The following is a 7226-nucleotide window of genomic DNA, read 5'->3' on the forward strand; positions in this document are numbered from 1 at the left end:
CAGTTTATTTTACCTGATGGAGTTTTTACAGATAACTACAAATAAGAGTCAAGTAGGATTCTGAAGCACTGCTAAACCTCTAAATACAACCTCAAGTGTTCAAATCCTTTAAATTCTAGCCCAGGAACAGAGACTTAAATTTGAACTGGACTAAATTACCTAGAGTGGTATTTAGCTTATCAAATGACTGGATGGTCCTTCACCCACAGATTCTACTGCCCTCATTTTCCAAGCTCAAAATTTGTCTCAATTTTTGTTTACCTCTGTTAATTTTAGCTATAAAATGAGAACTAATTTTACCTATAAGAAACCTAAACCAATGTTCTACAGGTTACACAACATCTATATATATAGGTATATAAAGTCTTTAAACTTCAAGTGTCTTCAAGACAACTTTGAAACTAACATAAGACATCGGTAAAAGATGAGCTATTAGGTGCTTAAGATATACTAGTATATTAAAGTATTTATTAAAGCAATATAGTCAGGAATTTGGTTTCAACTATTTTTAGTGCAACATTGTAGATTTTTACATACTGAAGTTTAAGTTAAATGGGTTATATTTTTTTTTCTCTATGTTTTAAAAGAAATAGCCACTTAACACCCTGCCCCAAATAAAAACAACAAAAAAAGACAATTTAGACAGCAGTAAGCTGTGAAAAAGCTCTTCCAACTCTGGTATGCAGTCAGAAAAGGACAGTCAGTACCCACAGCACTCCTGCATTGCTCAGTTCATGTCAGTGGATCTTTTTTATTTACCATGGTTAAACTCCATCAACAGTACCTGATTTTTGCAAAAGATGCACCACATATCTTCTTGACATCTGCAGCTGCTGGTCACATCCAAAGGCATCAGATATGTGTAAGTCCATAATTCCATCAGTAAGAGACTCTGTACCCTGGTTTGAGAAACATCTGGGAATATCAGTATCTGAAGAAGACACAGAGGGCCCTAGGCCACCGCTGGTATAATGCTTTGAATAACTCTTCTGTCCCAGAGAGGCAGGAAATTACAGGTAATTCTAGGTTATACAGAAATATAGGATGCCTTAAGTCCTGGCATCCTTGCCACTGCTTGCCTTCAGAAGTAATCTGAACCAGTCCAAACACTTCCTCTCTGCAAGAAGACCAAAATCTGACCTAGACACGAGCAACAACACCTTCCCCCTCCCTATGACCTTCCTAAGTTGCCCTGCTAAAATACCTTCCATGACTCCTCCACAAATGCTCCTCAGCTGGTACCAGAACATCTCCTTTTACAGCAGCTGCTTCCTGGGCTCCATCACACCAGGAGATCATTAAACTCTTCATTAATCCTGCTATCCTATCCTTCTGAAAGAAAGTCCAATGCCTTAGGAACACAATATACAGCTTTTTGCAGATCCTGAGGTATCAAACTTAATTTCTCCAGGGTTCACGTGAAAAGCACTTTTTTTAAAGTTAATTTACGCTTTCATCAGAGTGATTTATGTTTCGTCTCCTAAATAAACACTTTGTGAGACCACAAAATAATTCTTTCAGTTGTTGGAGGATTAGACTTTGTTTCCATTTTCTTAGAGGATGTGCAGCCAGATAACCTATGAAATGTAAACAGATTTTCTGACCTTAACTGCTGTTAAAGGGATTTACATATTTCTATGTAATAAAAGACAACATTTATGCAATGGAAAAAAAGGCAGAATTTTTTAAAAAGACATTTAAAATTATTTACAAGTACATGACATGAAAAGATGTGAAATGTTTATTATAACTTCAAACAAAAAGTATTTCCCTGACATGAATGACAGTGAGCTGAGCAACAAAAGGACACACAGATATACCTCACATCAAAAGCAGTTTGTCTTCTAGAAATTCAGTTTCACATTCTTGAAACCTTTAGCTTTAATTTTACGGTTGCTGCCATACATGGAATAAGTTTTGATGATAGATTATCCAATTAAAATTTGTAAAGGTACAAACACATTAACAATCAGAGCATTCAGCTGGGGTTTTCTGTAGCTGTAAATTGCTTTACTAGGGCCTATTTTTTATATTTCTTTTCACATAATCACATCAGAGAACTGAACTGGTAGACTGCTAAGTTTTTGTCACTTCTGATATAACATTCTGGAAGTAATCACAAATCTTTGTGGTCCATCTTTCTTCAGCATTCCTCTTCCTTTTTTCTTCCTCTGAAGCAGTCTAAACAGACATGAAATCATGAAACATACAAAGGCAATTGTTATTCATAAACATACATTAGCTAATTAATTCCAGATATTTCATGATTATTCATCAACAAATAATGAACTGAAGTGAAATGAATTATTCACAATTGGTCTATGTCTTCAGCATCTTGCATTAATTATTAAAGTGTTGGTTCCTTTTGAGTCACTCTGGTTAGTCTCTCTCATGGTTAACAAGGACTGTTACACAAATCACAGAGCTCCAGAGAGCAAGACACAGAAATAACTTTAAATTGCTTATTTTATCCTTAATCACTTATGTATCATTATTTATAAGCTGAAAGTTCACCTGTATGAGAATGGTAGGAACTATTTCCCATTACAAAATTAAAACAAGTAAAAACCATAAAAATATGGTAGGAAATTTTAGGTCTTAGTTCTACCCCTTATTCTTAAAGAAGAATTAAAATGATGTTTGAGGGTTTTCATTACAAACATCTAAGTAAAAAATACACATGCCTAAATATAGCTGTATTTTTCTTTCTGAAAAGTACAGCTCACCAGTCAATGACTTGTATTTACATGGAATATAAAGGAGAAAATGGAATAAACTATAGTTTTTTTCCAATTACATTAAAACTCAGCTATTCTATTGTTTGTTTTGGGAGTTTTGAGGGTTTTATTGTTGTTGTTGTTGTTTTGGGGTGGTTTTTGTTTGTTTGTTTGTTTTTGTTTTTTTTTTTCTTCACAAAATATGTCCATTATAATTTACTTCCTATGTACTTAGAGAAAAGCAGGTGGATTATACAAGGAAATAGAATCCCATATGCACTATAAAGATCCACCTGAAAAAGTGTGACCAGACTTAAAAGAAAAATAATCTCTTTTTTGTTTTAAATAAATATCTTTCCTGATAAGAGTTTGGGGACAGTGGTGAAATGTATGTATCAAAAATTGTGAATCTATTTTCCCCTGCTTTATATTACTAACAAGGCTCTCTTCAAGACAATGATCTGTCCCTTCCACACACAGAGAAAAAATTACCTTTTGTTGTATCCCTATTTTCAGTTATTTATCGTATTCATGTATGCCAAACTGGGAATGGCTAAAATCCTCTTTTATGATCCTAAATATCCTCAGATAAAAATTTCCTAGAAATAATTTTTTTTTCATGAAAAAGTATCTTTTTTTTTTTTTTTTCCTGACTATACTATAAGTTATCGCTCCTTGTAATTTTAAAGGACTCAAAAAAAATTTCTCCTTTACAAGCTGCAATTGTCTTTTCTGGGCACTACCTGGAAATACTTTATTTTGCACATTTAAAGCAATGTCTGGCTGGATTTTTGCCTTTGTTAGAGTAGTTTTTTTAATTTTATATGACTTAAGGCACTTAAAGGCTTCCAAGGCAGAAGTGGGAAAGGCAGAACATCTCACCATGCAGTAAGTGTCAAGGAATCCCTGTGAGTTGAATCCCTGCTGGCTGAATTGTTGCCTTTCCTTGACAGCTTATTGAAGCAGAGGTGGGTGTGAAGCACTGCTGGGTGCATGCTGCTTTACTGGGAGGAAAGCCAGAGTGGGATGGAAAATACACCAGGGCATGTTCTGTATGTTGCAATACCAGGGGATCAGGACTCTGATGTACACCATGGAAGGCATCACTCCACTTGAGAAAGCACTTAACAGAAACCTCTCCTGTGCTTCTTATAGAAACAACACATAAATTTAAGATTGGAAATATATATTGGATCTTTCCAGAGATTCAATGGAGTTCTCACAGAATTGCTATGTAATAAAGAAATTATAGATATTGTTCTCAGATAAATGACAAAGTTATAAAAATACTTGTAATTGCTACAACCAGAGAATTACTATTAATGGTCACTAAATGTCAATAGCATTAGAGATCAGGGGCTTCAGCATGCAACATATTTCGATTATTGGAAAAGACATGGAAAGAGTTCCTATAGAGGTGCCCAAGTTAAAGCAAAAGTGAGGTAATTCGGCTTGATATAAATATCTTGCACCAAAGGGTAAACTAAGAAAAATTACTTTGCTGTGGACTAAGGGTTCCTGCTTACTGTTTCATAATCAGCTTTCTATTAGTCAGGCTTTAAAGATATCTACAAGTTTGCCTCTGTTGTGAATTCATAACTCCAATTCTTCTCGCTTCTGTTATGAACCCCTAAACTTCCTCTGGCACCCTTTATTGTACTGAAATTTTAAAGAAAATATGTGTGAAACTCATGTAAGGGGAAATATGATTTTCTAACCAGACAAGTGAGCAGTGTTGCTACAGTACTTACAAATAAGCATATATACAGAGGCAGGTGGCACAGATGATGCAAATCCTAAAGTCAAGAATTCTATAATACTAGATAAATTTTTTGACCTTATGAAAACACATGCACACAAAAAATCAATGAAGGATGAGCTAGAAGAGAGCATAGTTTAATCCTAAAGACCCAGTTTACACTTATTACATCAATAATTTCATTATCAAAAAAAGATATATGTGTAAAAAATAGCCTTGCATTCTGTTGTCTTCATCTATACAGTTGCAACTTGGTATTTTTACCATTTTTCACAATTCTATTCCATAGGTATTTTATTTATAATATCTGATCTCCTTTAAGAATTCCACATCACTGTTTCTTTAAATAAGAATACTCTAGGGGAAAACAGGAGATTGTTGCTTGGACTGTTCTAACACTTTTATGTCATAGTGAAACCTCAATAATCTCAAAATAGGAGAGAGAAACTCTTCCAGACTTAAGGCAGAGTCTAAAGTCTTAAGTCTCCCTGCTGAGACAGGGAGTAGAATCTACATGTCTTCATGAAAAAACCAAAGTGGGCTGTGTGGTATTGGAAATACACCCTACCCAGAATGCTGCAAACAGACAAGGGCAGGAGACTGGGCAGAAATCCCAAAGGAGCATTCCATGTTTTCTGTGCATCCCATGTTTTCTGAAGCAATGCTTGGTGACAATAATCCTACACTTCTGTGACAATCTTGACTGATAGGCTTACAGATAGAACAGTTATGTGCTGTATTGTGCACTTCTGACATAAGGAAAAATACATAGGTTATAAGGACAGGTTAAACAGAATCAGAAGTTATCTATATGCTAAAGACGATCCTTTGATTTGCTTGAAATCTGACATTTTCAGGTCTTCAAGTGGTTATAGCTTTCTTTTTTACATATGCATGTTTGGTTATGAAATATTTATAATATCATTTTGCCTATAACTCCTAGTAGTAAAGCAGGATCCCCTTAGATATTGTACATGGACATGAAAAAAACCCTCTGCCCCAAAGAATTTACTCACCAACCATAAGAGAAAACAGATGGGCAGAGACAGATGGAAGAAGGAAATAATGAGGCTTCTATGATGGATATAAGAAATGTAATTAGGCTGATCATTTACCCATGCATTGTAAAGTTTGTCATGACACCACAGACAGATTTTTCAGAGAAGTTCTGCACTACAGACCTCTTCTGTCTCCTGCTGTAACAAGGGCACTTCTGCCACTCAAAGCAGCACAGTTCAGGAGAAGTAACTTGCTCAGTAATTGCTTACTCATGTACACTTTTCTTAAGTGTCTCTTGGAAATTAGCCAGCTTCTAAGCCCTTTCACAGTGGGAAGATAAGGCAGAGATAGTGTTTAAAGCTTTTCCTTTTCTGTATTGTTAATGAAGCACCATCAGTTTGATAACATTCTGATGACCGTGCTTCCTAACAAGGGAAAGAGAGATAATAAAAGCATATTATTTATATATAAATATATTATTACTAATTCATAAGTACTTTTCTCCTCCCTACATTGTTACTTTGGTAGCAGAAGGCTGAAATTATCTCCTGACTGAAAAAAATTTACAGGTCTTTGGTTGTTCACTTATATCTAGTTAAGTTTGCAAAATTTTTCTTTACTAGAAACTGAAGATCTAATGATTTTGTGGTGTATTGAAGAAAATACATGAAGAATGGTTAGGTCACCTTTGGTTTTGAGCATGAATCAAACTTAATCTCCACAGAAGAAACAATGATTAAGTTAAAAAAGACAAAATACATTTGTCTTGTTTGTTTCATACTACATGCACAGGACATCTGCTCAGCTAGAAAAAGGACTGTATTTTTTGAGGTTAACAAAAATGCCATAAAGTATCCAAATAAATCTATTGTGTTTTATTGCAAGGAGAAATACATTTTTCTTGTCAAACACAGACATCTGGGCCTGTAGTATGAATATGGTAAATCGAATAAATGGTTAAGTGTACTTTCTCTCTAGAATTCAGATGTCTCTTGCACCTTAAAACATTTATAAAACACTCATTGCTTCCCAGAAATGCTGAAACCAACACACACATGCAAATATAAATCAATAAATAATAAAGGTCATTGATCATTCAATTAAAGAGGCACTTTGCAGTAAGCATCTTCATAATCTTGCACTAACACTTGATATTTCAGGAATAATACAATTTTCTTATCCTTAATTCTGAACATGGAGCAATTCACATTTAAATCAGAACTTTCTTAATTATGTTTAATTATGATTGAAATGCAAGGTGGGCCTGACAGAAATTGTGTATCTGCCCATGTGCTGTTATGGGAGGCAATGTTAAATCACTGCAGAGCACAAGCTCACTCTGGATAAAACAGGACCATACACTGGAAAGAAGACAAAGAGTCTTCAGTTATACAATCAGATCACGTACAGTCACAACAGTTTTTGATGGTCAGCAACTACCAATTCTCATGAAATGGAATATAGGAATGGGACAATGACACTCAAACTTCACATAAAACTCCTTGTATGGTTTTTGTCCTAGTATTCACCAAATTACCTGGAATTCTTCACGTAAGTTACATGAACCAGTGAATTTTTCTTTTCATGCACAAACCCCTAGTTTTGCTTCTTTTTGCACCAACTAAGAAAAAGGGTCCATTCACATCTGGCTGCACTGAATTAAATGTAAAACTACTGGTGCCTTCAGTGTGAAGAGGTTTCACTTGAAAATGTACTTTCTTCTTTCTTTTTTTCCTCACAGAAGAGCTGTC

The sequence above is a fragment of the Ammospiza caudacuta genome, chromosome 1, assembly GCF_027887145.1.
Source record: "Ammospiza caudacuta isolate bAmmCau1 chromosome 1, bAmmCau1.pri, whole genome shotgun sequence".
Taxonomy (NCBI): Eukaryota; Metazoa; Chordata; class Aves; order Passeriformes; family Passerellidae; genus Ammospiza; species Ammospiza caudacuta.